The 16,328-nt window shown below is 41.8% G+C and overlaps 1 protein-coding gene across 1 annotated transcript in view; it reads right to left on the minus strand.

Annotated features, from left to right (window-relative positions):
• Positions 1-12,190, minus strand: part of LOC126325143 (alpha-(1,3)-fucosyltransferase 7-like) — a 342,267-nt gene extending 330,077 nt beyond the window's left edge. Inside the window, exon 1 of the mRNA XM_049995150.1 lies at positions 12,064-12,190. The gene's annotated coding sequence lies outside the window, so the exon portion shown is untranslated. The remainder of the gene's footprint in view (positions 1-12,063) is intronic.
• Positions 12,191-16,328: the final 4,138 nt, after the last annotated feature.

Raw genomic sequence — 16,328 nt, forward strand, 5'->3', positions numbered from 1 at the left:
CCTAACATGAAAAACGTTTATTTTTTGGGGTCGTCCGGATACTTTTGATCACATAGTGTATTTGTCTGAACAAGTGCTCATAGCGCTCACGATATGCATTTTAGAAACCACGCTTACTAGACAACTTTTTCTTATTTATGTCGCTACTGCCTCCTCCAAAACAGTGGACAACAAAGAGATTGCGTCTGATGAGACTTGTTTCACAGTAGCGAACATGAAGAACTGCTCATAACTCTCAAGTAATGCATTTTTGTGTCCATGTTGACTAGACTTTTCTTGCTTTCAATGATCGTTCCTGACATTTCCCTGAATATTTACATTCTTCCTTGGCCACATTGAACAGAACACTAACAATCACCACCCGACAAAAAAGGAGGAAACAGGAGAGAATGTGACTTGATTAACATATACATTATCTGCAGATATGTAAACGGTGGTAATTCTCTGTGGCAAGTAGTACCCGTCAGAGCTCATTGGTATTCTTCATGTTTACGTTGTTACTAGCCCTGGTAGATCATATAGGAGATACGAACAGCGCCAAATATTACGAGATCACTGTGAAGGGCACGGAGATACCGCGTACTCTTATGGGACAGCGTCACGAGCTACAAACGGAGCTTGAGAGGATTCTCATTCTTGGCCTCCATGTAGCCGGCTGGTCGAATCGTGCTGTATCCACATTTGTGGGGCATTCGGATGACACTTTGGTTCAGTGTCTGGTGGTATGGATACGGGAGACTGGACATACTGGTCGTCAACGTTCCAGCCGGCCACCTTTCTTCACCACAAGGGACGATCACGTCGACCAGTTGTAGAATTTTGGAACACGTATTATGTTCGAGTATAACGACTTTTCTGGAGACTAGAAATCTACTCTGTAGGAATCAGCAGGGGTTTCGAAAAAGACGACCGTGTGAAACCCAGCTCGCGCTATTCGTCCACGAGACTCAGAGGGCCATGGATACTGGTTCACAGGCAGATGCCGTGTTTCTTGACTTCCGCAAGGCGTTCGATACAGTTCCCACAGCAGTTTAATGAACAAAGTAAGAGCATACGGACTATCAGACCAATTGTGTGATTGGATTGAAGAGTTCCTAGATAACAGAACGCAGCATGTCATTCTCAATGGCGAGAAGTGTTCCGAAGTAAGAGTGATTTCACGTGTGCCGCAGGGGAGTGTCGTAGGACCGTTGCTATCCACAATATACATAAATGACCTTGTGGATGACATCGGAAGTTGACTGAGGCTGTTTGCGGATGATGCTGTGGTATATCGAGAGGTTGTAACAATGGAAAATTGTACTGACATGCAGGAGGATCTGCAGCGAAGTTACGCATGGTGCAGGGAATGGCTATTGAATCTTAATGTAGACAAGTGTAATGTGTTGCGAATACATAGAAGGCAAGTCCCCTTATCATTTAGCTACAATATTGCAGGTCAACAACTGGAAACAGTTAATTCCATAAATTATCTGGGAGTACGCATTAGAAGTGATGTAAAATGGAATGATCATATAAAGTTGATCGTCGGTAAAGCAGATGCCGGACTGAGATTCATTGGAAGAATCTTAAGGAAATGCAATCCGACAACAAAGGAAGTAGGTTACAGTTCGCTTGTTCGCCCAATGCTTGAATACTGCTCAGCAGTGTGGGATCCGCACCAGGTAGGGTTGATAGAAGAGATAGAGAAGATCCAACGGAGAGCAGCGGGCATCGTTACAGGATCATTTAGTAATCGCGAAAGCGTTACGGAGATGATAGATAAACTGCAGTGGAAGACTGCAGGAGAGACGCTCAGTAGCTCGGTACGGGCTTTTGTTGAAGTTTCGAGAACATGCCTTCACCTAAGAGTCAAGTAGTATATTGCTCCCTCCTAGGTATATCTCGCGAAGAGACCATGAGGATAAAATCAGAGAGATTAGAGCCCACACAGAAGCATACCGACAATCCTTCTTTCCACGAATAATACGAGACTGGAATAGAACGGAGAACCGATAGAGATACTCAAGGTACCCTCCGCCACACACCGTCAGGTGGCTTGCGGAGTATGGATGTAGATGTAGATGTATTGTGCTACAAGCACATCGCAATCTCTTGACTTCTGCACCTGACATCCGAGAACAAGTAATGGATTCCATGCTAGGTACTGTGTTATCTAGCAGAATGGTCGGAGACTGGTAGCAGGCGAATTAGGAGCTACTGCCCTATGCGTGGGCTGCCTCACGATACAAATGGCTGCTTCTGGAATGGTGCCATGATGGGGAGGCGTTCAGCGATCGATCATAGTTTTAGAGTGTCCCGGATGACCGTCATCAGCAGATATGGCGGCGAACTGGGGAGAGGTCCCATTCTTCTAATGTTTTGGGGAGGCACAGTGCTGCGGTAGCGACATTGGTATGACTTCAGGTCACGGCTAGTAGCAATTGAGGGAACTCAGATTGCACAGTGGCATATCTCGGACATACTGCGTCCTCATTGTGACAGTATTGTGGTGTAAGTTTTCAACAGGACAACACTCTTCCAGAGCTGGCGCATCTGTCTATGAACAGTCTGCGTGATGTTGAAGTACTCCAGCGGCCAGCAACATTCGAGGTCTATCCACAACAGAACATGTTTGTCATCTGCTCTGACGTCAACGCTCTCCCAATGCCCACCCAAGACAGCAAGGACCACATACAATACTTGTGGGCCAGCTTGTTTCAGGAGAGGATACTAAGGCTTTGTGACACCCTTCCTAAAGGAGCCAGTGCAAATATCCAGGCCAGTGCGGGTGCAACGTCATACTGATAAGTTGGCTCACAGTGATAAGTTGTTTCTGGATTTGACTCAATATTGTTATCACCGAAATAACTTCACATAGCCTCACAAATCGTGAAGTTTCATTTTGTTTCCTTCTCCTCTATGTATTTTACTTCTTTTCTCAGTACGTTGATATGCATAAAACTGTGCACAAATACATGGAAGAGATGAAGAACCCAGGGAGAGAAACGGAGAAGAGCAATCAGTTACATATTTACAAGAAAAAAGTCTACTTACGAGCGTTTGGACGTCTGGTATGCGTATGTATATTTATCCAGGATCCAGTAGTCACGTGTTTTTGTAATACTGTGGTCTACCTTACACATCACTATACAACTGCATTTGGAGCTAGACGCATAACTTGTCGATTGATTCTCTTTACGATGTACGTCCACTTCCTTTAAAACTTCTTCAAACCACTGGCTTATTTTAAGAATGATTCCCATCTCATTTTTGTGCTAATCGTTGATCATCCATTACCAACTTCTGTTAGGCTCTCTCATTTATCTGATGCGAGTTAGGAACAGCCTCTCTCCCATTGTCTTGGTTCTAGAATTTTCCTTCAAAATCTGTTTAGCTCCTCAGTGACACGATCACGGGACTCAGCAAACCCTTTGCAGGAAGTACAGACTGTGGTTGGAATTTTTTCTGTGAATGCACATTTCATATATTGGTACAGATCCGAAAAACGATAAATTTATGTAAAAAAGGAGTCGCAGAAGCGACGTTTTGAAAGCTACCTTTTCTCTATAAGCTACTTCTCTTACTACGTGTCAAGATAATCGTAGTGTGGTGCTAGGCTTTACCCCCACAGCGTCCTCTTCTCTCGTATCTCATTTCAAGACATCACCTGCCGTCATCTGAATGATGTGAAGGACTCTCGTGACGTTTTCAGCGATGCAGAAGATATTGGCTTAGTTATGCTCATCCTGCTGCATCTGTTCACGCATTGCACAACAGCTCTAGCGAAGGACTGGCCTGCATCGTAGCCGAGGTTGCTTCTACGGTGATGCCCGAACCAGGGGAAGCTGCTTCGAGTCACGATGATCGCCACTATTTGAATGGAAAATTGGTGACTTCTACGTCTGAGGACTGTATCTCAGGAAGTGAGGTCACTTGGTAAGGATGGTGATGGTCTGAACGAATGGGAACTTTAACCTTGGCGCTATCCCAGAACATTATGCTCTGTTCTGGTAATGCATTTTACCATCTCTTTCATCATTTTAAGACTTCTCTCTATATGCATTCATCAACCATCTACACCAAAGTACTTGCACATAATGCCCGCGACATGCGAGTTCCCGAAGTTGCGACAGCAATTTTTTTTTCTTCCTTTCAACAGTCATTCCATTATGAGATTTTTACTCTGCAGCGGAGTGTGCGCTGATATGAAACTTCCTGGCAGATTAAAACTGTGTGCCGGACCGAGACTCGAACTCGGGACCTTTGCCCTTCGCGGGCAAGTGCTCTACCATCTGAGCTACCCAAGCACGACTCACGCCCCGTCTTCACAGCTTTACTTCTGCCAGTACCTCGTCTCCTTCCTTCCAAACCTTACAGAAACTCTACTGCGAACCTTGCAGAACTAGCACTCGTGAAAGAAAGGCAAACGTCCCGAGTTTGAGTCTCGGTCCGGCACTCAGTTTTAAGTTGCCAGTAAGTTTCAGTGATTCGATTGGTTTTATGCCATTCCCCACCTTTTCGTATCTTGTGATGATTTTTTATGTCGAACCAACTGCTACATCCAATATCCGTCTTGTTTGTCTACAATTTTTCCAGGCGCCTAGTTATGTTATTATTATTGTACTAGACTACATTCACGTTTTCTACCACAGACGTAGAGTGAGAAGATCCTTAAGTATGCAGAGTATGTCATACAAAAATAATATACAACAAACATTTGGAATGTAAAATACGTATGCTAATGTATCTTCCAGATATCGAAAAAGAAATTATCTTCATGGAAGTGGAATAACACAAAAAATCATACTCTTATTTTCATTTAAAAGTTAGTAATAAAGTTGTCACAATACTCGTAAATGTACAATACAATCACGTGCATACAATCAAACAGAAGATCAGTTAACAACATTTATTTCCAATGCCCACGTTACTGCTCCGAAGATGGGCAGAAGTAAGATTTTGTTACTCTCTCGTTATTTGATATCAATTATAATATTTACACATCAATCGGTTATACTAAGGAAATTAATCAAAGGAGTAGAAGGTGTTGGCTACCAACAAATTCTTTGGCTTTATTAGTAGATAAACGTTTTATGGGTGCTGACTGGTTAATAAAGATATGCGTTCATGAATAATGGACATCTTTCTGGACGAAGGTAGTGATTTTGAGTCTTTGGTCTCATTTATAGTAGGTGTTGGTTTGAAAGGGATGTATTATTTATGATTGCATTAAGGAGTAAATGTATAGGAAGTATTAGTTAGTATCCTCAGTTCTTGAACAGCCCTCTGGAGGACAGTCTCGATTTAACCACATATAATTCGTATTACGCGCTTTTTTTTTAGCTTGGATTCATCTCTTACTACAGAAATAACTCCATATGGCATTACGTAATGAAAGAATGCAAACTATGCTAATTTTTTAATTTTGATGTCACGTACGTCTGACAACATCCACGTTACAAATGAAAATACGTGCAAGTGCTTCATAAATGATGTAGTATTCTCCTCCCAACTGAATTTCCTGCAAAGCTGTAATCCCAAGAATTTAACACTATCAACTTCTTTTGTCAGCTTCTCGTATTTTAGATATAGACTGGGGACAAATATTTTACAAGATTTGAACTGCAAATAGTTTTTACTTTCCAACTTCAAACAAAACAAACTTATTATCTGGTAACGCGACTGGTGAAACGTCATTAACTTGCAAAAATAAAAATAATGGCCGAGCGGTTCTAGGCGCTACAGTCTGGAACCGCGCGACCGTTACGGTCGCAGGTTCGAATCCTGCACCGGGCATGGATGTGTGTGACGTCCTTAGGTTAATTAGGTTTAAGTAGTTCTAAGTTCTAGGGGACTGATGACCTCAGAAGTTGAGTCCCATAGTGCTCAGAGCCATTTGAACCATTTTTTTGTGTTTCGACAGGAACAGTTTCCCGCTGGTGTCCTTCTTCTCCCTGCTGCAGCAACTTTTACTGCTTGTATGCAACGAATCCTATATGTCAATCACGTTTTGATATTTCATTCATACACTCAGACACATTGACACACTTTAACACACCTAAACAACAAATAAGAACTCATAATATAAGGTTAATGTAAAATCATTTGCTTTACACTTATTATCCGTACTTTTATAACGAATCGCTTACCATTTTTATCTTAAAAGATTAAAAATGTTATTAGAAGTATTTTATTGAATATATAACTTTTGGCAGTCACTTTAAGTTTTTGTAACACATGTTGAGACGATTTCGAGCCAGTTGGTTGTCACTGTAGTACCACTGTGGACATATTTGTACAGCCGTGAGTTGCCCATTGTACAGTTCTTGCGAACACACGATAAAAATTTTGACCATCTGCCATAGTACCGTGAATGGAAATCATAGAAGGGGTCATCCTCGCAATTCGTACTTTTCGCGTCCAAAAATAATTGTTTTTCGGGATTTTCTCAAGAACCGCCCGTGAACAAACGGTGGTTTTGTAATCCGCCTGAGATCGAACCTAGACCAGCCCTAATGCAGAAAAACTAGCCGATTTTCTCAACTTTCCTGGGCTGTAGGAAGTGTGTAATTTGTAAATATATCCCTGTACTGTAGGACAGGCACACGATGATCGTTCTTCCGAATGGTCGCTAGGCCAATGATTACCGAAAACATTTCACCCATCCATTTTGTTATCAATAGAACGTAGGATACGATCCCGTGAAAAATCGCGATTTCGCACACAGCTTTTGGAAACATAAACACAGACGGTATCACTTAGTATCATCGTTAGAACATTTTCCATTTTCGCTAGTTATTTTCCTACATTCGCGTCATAAAGAACTATCTTCGGTTCATTTGGTATTTTGGCATGTGTCTTCATCACCAGTAAAGCTGGTTCATTAAATACGTGCCTCCCGACGTTAGCTTTACAGCAACATTGCTGAGCAGAAAAAAAAGTCTTCTGATATGTTACAACTACACATTTTTGGGTCTAAGGGATGAAAAATGAATTTGATAGAATCTAGACAAATAAAATGTTTGCCGATTTCCTGAGTACTTCGCGTTTGCAATTATTTTGAGATGAGTCAGTATCTCATATTACTCGTATCCACTATTGCGTGGCTACTGTGGCTACCAATATTTGGACATGGTTGTAAGGGAGATGACCTACATCTGACGACGATTTTAAGGGAGGTTTAAAAGACATTTAGTAGCAATAAATTTCAACAGCACAACGTTGAATTTCCTTGGAATGAGTGGCAGTTGAAATATAAATAAAATTTTGTTTACTTTCATGTAAAATGGTATCATATTTTGGTTAACTCCACAATAGCAGAGAATGTTTTTAGAAGGAAAAAGCATGTAATAAGACTCATTTGTGGTGCAAATTCAGAAATCAATACTCGGTCCGCCTCTATAGATGGGTGTGCCGGCACGGTACCACAGTGTATTCTGTCAGACAGTTAGTTGCTCTCTGTAATTAAAAAAGCTGAGTGAGGTGTTCAACGACCATCTTGAGAAACTGTCATGTGACGTCATCCCAGACCAAACGCCGAGAACAGTAACGATCAAAATGAAGAAACAAATAAAAAAAGTGGTCCACGTGACAAGACCCTCACGCGGGGGACCCACGTTCGTTTCCTGGTACAGACAGGAATTCAACCCTGGGACAGGGTTGCACCCAGCCTCGTGTGCCAATTAAGGAGCTGCCTGAACTCCAAGGTCTGAACGTGGACAACAGCCGTGAGTGCGGTGCATACCGTGTCCAATTATGAATGACAGGACGATAAAGCGGTCGGCCGACTGTCCCGTAATCTTAAGGGCTGATCGCGGAGTTTCCGTATTAAACTCAAATCTTTTAAACATGTTTTTTATATGAAGTTTTCCGACGTGTTACACACCTATGGATATCCCCTCATTTTTGGGTTTATCGTATTCTTAAAAATGATCCTAACAGAATCGAAACAAAACAGTTTTTTTGCTCTTCGCATGTAATACACAAATTTACACACACATACGTAACATATACGCGCTACAAGCACTTATTTTCAAAAACTGTTGAAATCTGCAATTTTTTTTCTTCTTGTACAAGTAGTTTTTGCAGTCTTCAACTACATCTACATTCGCAAATAGTATTTAACTGCCTGGCAAAGTGTTCATTGAACCACCTTCACAATAAGTCTCTAATATTCCAAACTCGTACAGCGCGCGGAAAAGACGAACACCCATATCTTTCCGTGCGAGCTCTGATTTCTCTTATTTTGTTATGATGATCGTTTCTCCCTAAGTAGGTCGGCGTAAACAAAATATTTTCGCATTTGTAGGAGAAAATTGGTGATCGAAATTTCGTGAGAAGGTTCTGCCGCAATGAAAAACGCCTTTGTTTTAATTATGTCCCACCCCAAATCATGTATCATTTCAGTGACACTTCCTACTCTATTTCGCGATAATACAAAGCCTGCTGTCCTTTGCCCTTTGTCGATGCCCTCCGTCAATCCTATTTAACAAGAATCCCTCGCCACGCAGCAGTATTCTAAAAGAGGACGGACAAGCGTAGTGTAGGCAGTCTCTTTAGTAGGTCTTTTACATTTTCTAAGTATCCTGTCAATAAAACGCGGTCTTTGGTTAGCCTTCCCCAAAACATTTTCTATGGATTTCTTCCCATTTAATTTGTTTGTAATTGTGATTCCTAGATACTTAGTTGAATTTACTGCTTTAGATTTGACTGATTTATCGTGTAACCGAAGTTTAACGGATTCCTCTTAGCGCTCACGTGGATGACCTCACACTTTTCGTTACTTAGGGTACATTGCCAATTTTTGCACCTCACAGATACCTTTTGCAAATCGTTTGCAATTTGTTTTGATCTTCTGATGACTAGACGGCTGCTCAGATTGTCTCCTAAATCGTTTATATGAGGACCCGTAACACAACCTTGGAGAACATCATAAATAACTTTTGTTTTACTGGATGGCTTTCCGCCAAGTACAACAAACTGTGACCTCTGTGGCAGGAAATGTCGAATCCAGCCACATAACTGAGACGACATTTCATAACCACGAAATTTCACTGCAAGCCGTTTGTGTGGTACAGTGTCAAAAGCCTTCTGGAAATCTAGAAATACGGACTCAATATGACGTCCCTTGTCAACAGCACTCAACACTTCGTGTGAGTAAAGAGCTAGTTGTGTTTCACAAGAATGATGTTTTCTAAATCCGTGTTGAATGTGTGTCAATAGACCGTTTTCTTCGAGGTAATCCATAATGTTCGAACCCAATATAAGTTCCAAAATCAACTGCATGTCGACGTTAATGATATGGGCCTGTAACTTAGTGAAGTACTCCTACTTCATTTCTCGAATATTCCTGCGACCTGCGTCTTTTGGTACGGATCTTGCGTCGAGCTAACGCTTGGATATGATTGTTAGGTATGGAGCAAATGCATCAGCATACTCTGAAAGGAGCCCAACTGGTATACGGTCTGGACAGGAAGATTTGCTTTCGTTAAGTGATTTAAGTTGCTTCACTACTCCGAGGATATCTACTTCTACGTTACTCATGTTTGCAGCTGTTCTTGATTCGGATTCTGGAATATTTACTTCGTCTTCTTTTGTGAAGGAATTTCGGGAGGCTGTGTTTAGTAACTCGGCTTTGGCAGCATTTTCGCCAACAGTATTTCCTTTGCTATCGCGCAGGAAAGGCATTGATTGTGTCTTGCCGCTAACACACTTCACGAACTACCAGAATCTCTTTGAATTTTCTGCCAGTTTTCGAGAGAGAGTTTCATTGTGCAAACTATTATAAGCATCTCGCATTGAAGTCCGCGCTAAATTTCTAGCTTCTGTGAAAGATCGCCAAACTAGGAGATTTTGGATCCGTTTGAATTTGGCATGTTTTCTCGTTCTTTCTGCAACAGTACTCTGAACCGTTTTGGGTACCAAGGAGGATCATCTCCGCAGTTTGTTAATTTATTGGTTAAATCTCTCAATTGATACTATCTCTTTGAACTCAAGCCGCATCCAGGCTACACTTACATTGTTAAAATGAAAGGGGTGGTGATTGCCTCACAGAAGGCGACAAGTGAATTCTTATCTGATTTTTTGAATACGTATATGTTTCGTTTATTTTTGTAGGATTTGGGAATTATAATGTTCAGTCTATCTACCCCGTGTTGACTAATCCCTACATCCGTTTTGATGCTCGTTATTAGCGCAGGATTATTTGTTGCTAAGAGGTCAAGTGTGTTTTCACAACCATTTACTGTACGTGTCGGTTCATGAACTAACTGCTCGAAATAATTTTTTCAGACAATGCTTTTAGATAATTTCGGATGATGTTTTACGGGTAGCTCCTGATTTAAACATGTATTTTTGCCAACATATCAAGGGTAAATTAAAGTCACCGCGAACTATAATTGTATGAGTCGGGTACGTGTTTGAAATGAACCCTTATTTGAACCCTTCAGCAACTGTATCTCAGAATTGGAAGGCCGGTAAAAGGATCATATTATTACTTATTCCGGTTGCCAAGAATGACCTCTGCCCTTGCTAACTGACAGGAACTATGTACTTCAATTTCGCGAAAGATAAACTACTTCTAACAGCAAGAAACACCCCACCGCCAACTGTGTGTAGCCTACCCTTGCGAAACACTGGTAGATTTTTCGAAAAAATTTCGGCTGAACTTATCTCCGTCTTTAGCCAGCTTTCAGTGCCTATAACGATTTGAGCATCAGTGATTTCTAGTAGCGACTGGATCTCTGATACTCCCCTACACAACTACAAAAATTTACAACTGTTATACCGATGGTTCCTGTATATACGTACTTACTGTGTTCGGCCTGCAACCTTTGAAAATGAAGTCCTTTTTGTGTTTTCTCGAGACCCTGTAACCTAAAAAATCGCCCAGTCCACGCCATACAACCTTTGCTACCCTGGTAGCTGCCTCCTGCGTGTAGTGGACTCCTGACCTGCTCAGCAGAACCCGAAAACCCACCACCCTATGACGCAAGTCGAGGAATCTGCGGCCTACACGGTCGCAGAACCGTCTGAGCCTCTGATTCAGACTCTCTACTAGGCTCTGTACCAGAAATAAGCAATCGGTCATGTAGACTATGCTACAAATGGCGAGCTCTGCTCTCATCTCTCAAACAAGACTGGCAGCCTTCACCACTTCTGTTAGCCGCTCTGTTCCGATCCGAAGCGACACGCATCACTGGTACCGACGTGAGCAACAGCCTGCTGTTGGCTGCACCCTGCACTCTTCATGTCACCCGAAAGTACCCCTTCCACTTCTGGAATGACATCACGCGTATGCACGCAGAGTGCACATTGGCTTTCTTCCCTTTCTTGGCAGCCACGTCGCTAAGGGGCCCCATAAAGCCCCTAACGTTGGCGCTCCCTACTACCAATAATCAAATTTAATTTACATCGTAATCTGTGACTTAACCAGTGTGCTGCTGTTTCTCTGAACAGTCCACTTATTGTTCATAAGAGAAAGAACTCTTTCGAAGAGTTAAAAAATGTTCTTGTGTTGTATGAGTCAACTGAAAAATAAGTGATGTATCGAGCGTCTCTGTAATCCTCTTTCGCGAGACCTTGTTACTTGCGTTATTTGTAGCACAGCTACCGATCGGTATGAGGCGAGGGTTGCTAGTACAGTACTGACCGAGAAAGAAACATTCCCCGTGTCACGACCTCTGTAGGCTGTATACTTCTTTCTCCAATCCTTGCATTTCTTTGAATCTAACCGTCTTCTTTCCGTAGAAGCACAGATCTAAAAGAGACTATATGTCGACAACAGTATACTTTATTATACGAAAACTTATCGATATCTGTCGCTTATGGAACTTGAACTATCGATAGTACTTCGCGGGATTAATGTTCACAACAGTGATGACTAACGAAATATTACCGGAAAACAGGTGGGTCAATAAGGGAGCCGGGCAGAGTAAGAAAATATTGCTATAATACAGGAGAACCCGGGAAATACGGGAGAGCTGGTCATCCTAGTGAGTACGAAAGTATCTTAGATTCGCCTAACAATACGCGGCAGGCATGTACATCTGGCACGTACTGAACTGCGCTGCGGGTGTTTACCTGCAGACTACAGCCGCACGTCAAACGACGAAGGCGCCGGTCCCGGTGCCGGTGCTGCTGCCTGTCGGCGCCCCGGAGAGATTGGCTTCCATGTTTCGAGCCGAGCTCACGAACACGGTGGCGGTGTGCGCGCGCACCGCGGGAACAACTGACGACGCGAGCTCCGCCAATATTTCGCGCGCTGCTTCACTCCCGACAACAGCGCCTCTGCGGCGGCACCTCAAAACTATTTCTCCCAGGTAGTAGACGGCGGAAGTGCCATTACCCACTGCAGTCACAGTTTTTGCCAGATTCTATACCGACGCTTTCGGTTGCTTTATTCCGCTTCTTTCTGTCAGATCGCGTCTCGGTTACCCTGTTCATATATGTCATGAAAATGAAAGACCACTGTTGGGCATATTCCACGACGGTTACTTCCATGAAATGTATATTCAGAAAAGTGGTCTCACGCACCCAATGGTGCAGACGGAAAAAGCAGACATGTAGTGGGATCATTGATTGTTGCCGGCAACACGTGTCGATATGTCATAGTACAACGTTAGGCGTCCGCAAGGGGCATAACGGAGGGGCGGAGTAGGGGGAACATGAGGGAGCACTTTTCCGCTCCCAGAAACCAAAAGTACAGGCTTAATTTTCGCACATTTCTGACAATGGTTGCGTGCAATTCTACTGAATCGCAGGTTTAACGTTGTCGTTAACGTTGTTTCCGTTGAACGGAAATTGTTGTGGTTTTCAAAGTTTAGCTCTGCTGTTATCTTCGGCTCAGTATCACTCGAAAAGGAATTTATCCTTCCATAAGTTTTTAATATTTAAATGATATTGCTCCAGACTTTATGACCTTGCTTTTCTAATCATTCTAAATACGTTAAAGTTCAAATTAAAAATGTTGCTTACCTCCCACTTCCTAAAACTTAATTTGTTACGATTTTGTTCCTCGGGTTAGTATGACCTAGGGGGCTTAAAAATTCACAGAATGTACAAATATCGTAGTCAATTTTTATATCTACATCCCTGAGGTATATGTTTAACTGTTTTCTATGATAAAGTAAATACCCGATTTCTTATCGTTGACATGTGCGGAAGTTACGCAACAATGTAAGTCGCTAATTGGGTTCAGATTTTTAGAGCACATTCTCACTAACAGTTACTTTTCATCAACTGTTGTGTGCAGACGCATTTCGTGCACCTATCGTAGTAATTTCAGTGCGGCTATCATGACGAAACGAGTTCTTTCCGATGATCAATTGGAAGCATTAGTAAATGCCTCTGGCAACGAGGAGAATATTTCTGAAGAAGAAAATCACGCCAGTAATAACACTCATCCTTCATGTGATTTAGAAAACATTTCAGGTACTGATATCTCATCAACTGATTTAGACTAAAGGCAAAAATCTGTGAAAACCTTATAAGACTGATCCTGGTCTGACAAGACACACTGTCGCCAGAGTAATTCATATAAAATCACTTTTTCAAGTTACGATGAACGATAATACTCACAGTGTTGTGGTGGAAATGACAAATATCGGGGGTCGAAGAGTTCATGGGGATAGCTGGGAAACATTAGATTAAATTACACTTGCAGCCCATATGGGCCTGTTATTAATGGCTGGTGAGTAGAATTAATATGGGGAAATAAAAAAGACTCTGTGGGACCCAGAAACAGGCAGAGCCATCTTTCCCTCCCGTAATGTCGCTGAAACGGTTCTGTTGCATCTCACGTGTGTTTCGTTTCGATAAAAAGCCTGATCGAAGAGCACGAAGAGTAAATGACAAGTTGGCACCTATTAGAGTTGTATGGGGTAAGTGGGTGGAAATGCTTTAAACCTATGTAATCCTGCCACAAATGTAACCGTCGATGAACAACTATTGCCTTTCCGTTCAAACAATATATACCAAGAAAACCCTAGAAATGCGCGTTAAAAATGTGGACACTGTGTAACTGTGCTACTTCTTACGTTTTGAAGACATAATCTACAGATTAAAATTACCTGGACAAGCACCTGGGAAAACCAAAGTATGAGGGTTGTCATGGACCTGACACATGAGCTTAAAGGACAAAATGTCGCATGTGGCAATTTATTCTCATCATATGCATTAGGCCAAGGATTGCTCAAAAGACATCTTACAATGCTAGAGACGGTGAGAAAAAATAGGCCTGAACTCCCTAATAATATATCAAGCGAAGATGGAGAGAAGTCATACGAAGTAAGAGTGATTTGAGGTGTGCCGCAGGGGAGTGTCAAAGGACCGTTGCTATTCACAATATACATAAATGACCTTGTGGATGACATTGGAAGTTCACTGAGGCTTTTTGCAGATGATGCTGTGGTGTATCGAGAGGTTGTAACAATGGAAAATTGTACCGAGGAGGATCTGCAGCGAATTGACGCATGACGCAGGGATTGGTAATTCAATCTCAATGTAGACACGTGTAATGTGCTGCGAATACATAGAAAGATATATCCCTTATCATTTAGCTACAAAATAGCAGGTCTACAACTGGAAGCAGTTAATTCCATAAATTACCTGGGAGTACGCATTAGCAGTGATTTAAAATCGAATGGTCATATAAAGTTGATCGTCGGTAAAGCAGATGCCAGACTGAGATTCATTGGAAGAATCCTAAGGAAATGCAATCCGAAAACAAAGGAAGTAGGTTACAGTACGCTTGTTCGCCCACTGCTTGAATACTGCTCAGCAGTGTGGAATCCGTACCAGATAGGGTTGATAGAAGAGATAGAGAAGATCCAACGGAGAGCAGTACGCTTCGTTATACTATCATTTAGTAATCGCGAAAGCGTTACGGAGATGATAGATAAACTGCAGTGGAAGACTCTGCAGGAGAGATGCTCAGTAGCTCGTTGCGGGCTTTCGTTAAAGTTTCGAGAACATACCTTCACCGAAGAGTCAAGCAGTATATTGCACCATCCTATGTATATTTCGTGAAGAGACCATGAGGATAAAATCAGAGAAATTAGAGCCCACACAGAAGCATACCGACAATCCTTCTTTCCACGAACAATGCGAGACTGGAATAGAAGGGAGAACCGATAAAGGTACTCAGGGTACCCTCCGCCACACACCGTCAGGGGCTTGCGGAGTATGGATGTAGATGTAGATGTAGATGATGCTCACACTTCCAGTTTCTTTTTTATTGAGAATCCCATGGTGATATCTTGCCTTCCAATGAAGAACGAAAAGGCTTTCCTAATGAGAAAAATGCACAACAGTGAGGACAGTGAGGAAATATGCAATAGAGAAACAAGACACCAAAAATAAAATTGGACTCCAAAGCAAGTAAGGGAGCAGTTGACACATCGGATCAGCAAGGAAGAGGAAAACCAACTGGGGGCCAAGGACCATATTCTACAATATTATTGATACTTCTGCCTACAATACTTTTGTGCTGCAGAGAAAAAGAAATGTTCTTTACAAAAGAAGAATATTTCTCGATGAATTGGTAAAATTCCTAGTTACTCCTTACACTGAAGCTAGAAAAATACTGTCAAGAAATGGGCCGTCACCGGCCGCTGTTAGAAGAATACAAACAGGAAGTCCGTCAATACCAAGCTCCAGAGGTGGCAACCAGAACAGAAACGTGCCAGGTGTAAATTATGTCCATCAAGCTATGACAATTAGATGGGCATAGAAGTGAAGTTTTCAAATTGTAACAAACGTGATTGTGCAGCTCACGTTAGATATCACTACATAAATAGTGGAATTCTAAGTAAAATTCTGTTCCAATTTTTCCTATGACTGACAGTGTATACGGTAAGTATAATTCCATAGCGCAACAACTCATTGAGCGCCAGAGCTTATGTCTTTCTTGAGATTGTTGGCATGTAATATTGTAAAATTTATTTATATTTTTAAATAATTATTAATTTTAATAGTTTAATAGTTTATAATAGTCATGTCCTTTAAATACCATACTGCGACCTTACGACATGAAAGAGCAAATATGTATACCTTTTTTTTTAAGGTAGATCTCAGGGTTAAATCTGTTTGTACACTATGGGGAGTAATAACTTGTTGTTTATTCCTGATTATTTTTGTTGCTATCGAACAGGATTTCCCCACTTGCAGTGACAATTTTTTTCTGTTTGAGGTTTGTAATTTTCGGTGAAAATCTAATATTATTGGTACATGAAGAAAACCTTTTTTGTGAATAACTCATTGAATAAAACTGAATTCCGCCCGAACAGGCCTCAAAGGACCAGCGGTTCCCACCGACCGCCGTGTCATCCTCAACCCACAGGCGTCAC

This window comes from Schistocerca gregaria, chromosome 2 (assembly GCF_023897955.1).
Source record: "Schistocerca gregaria isolate iqSchGreg1 chromosome 2, iqSchGreg1.2, whole genome shotgun sequence".
Lineage (NCBI taxonomy): Eukaryota > Metazoa > Arthropoda > Insecta > Orthoptera > Acrididae > Schistocerca > Schistocerca gregaria.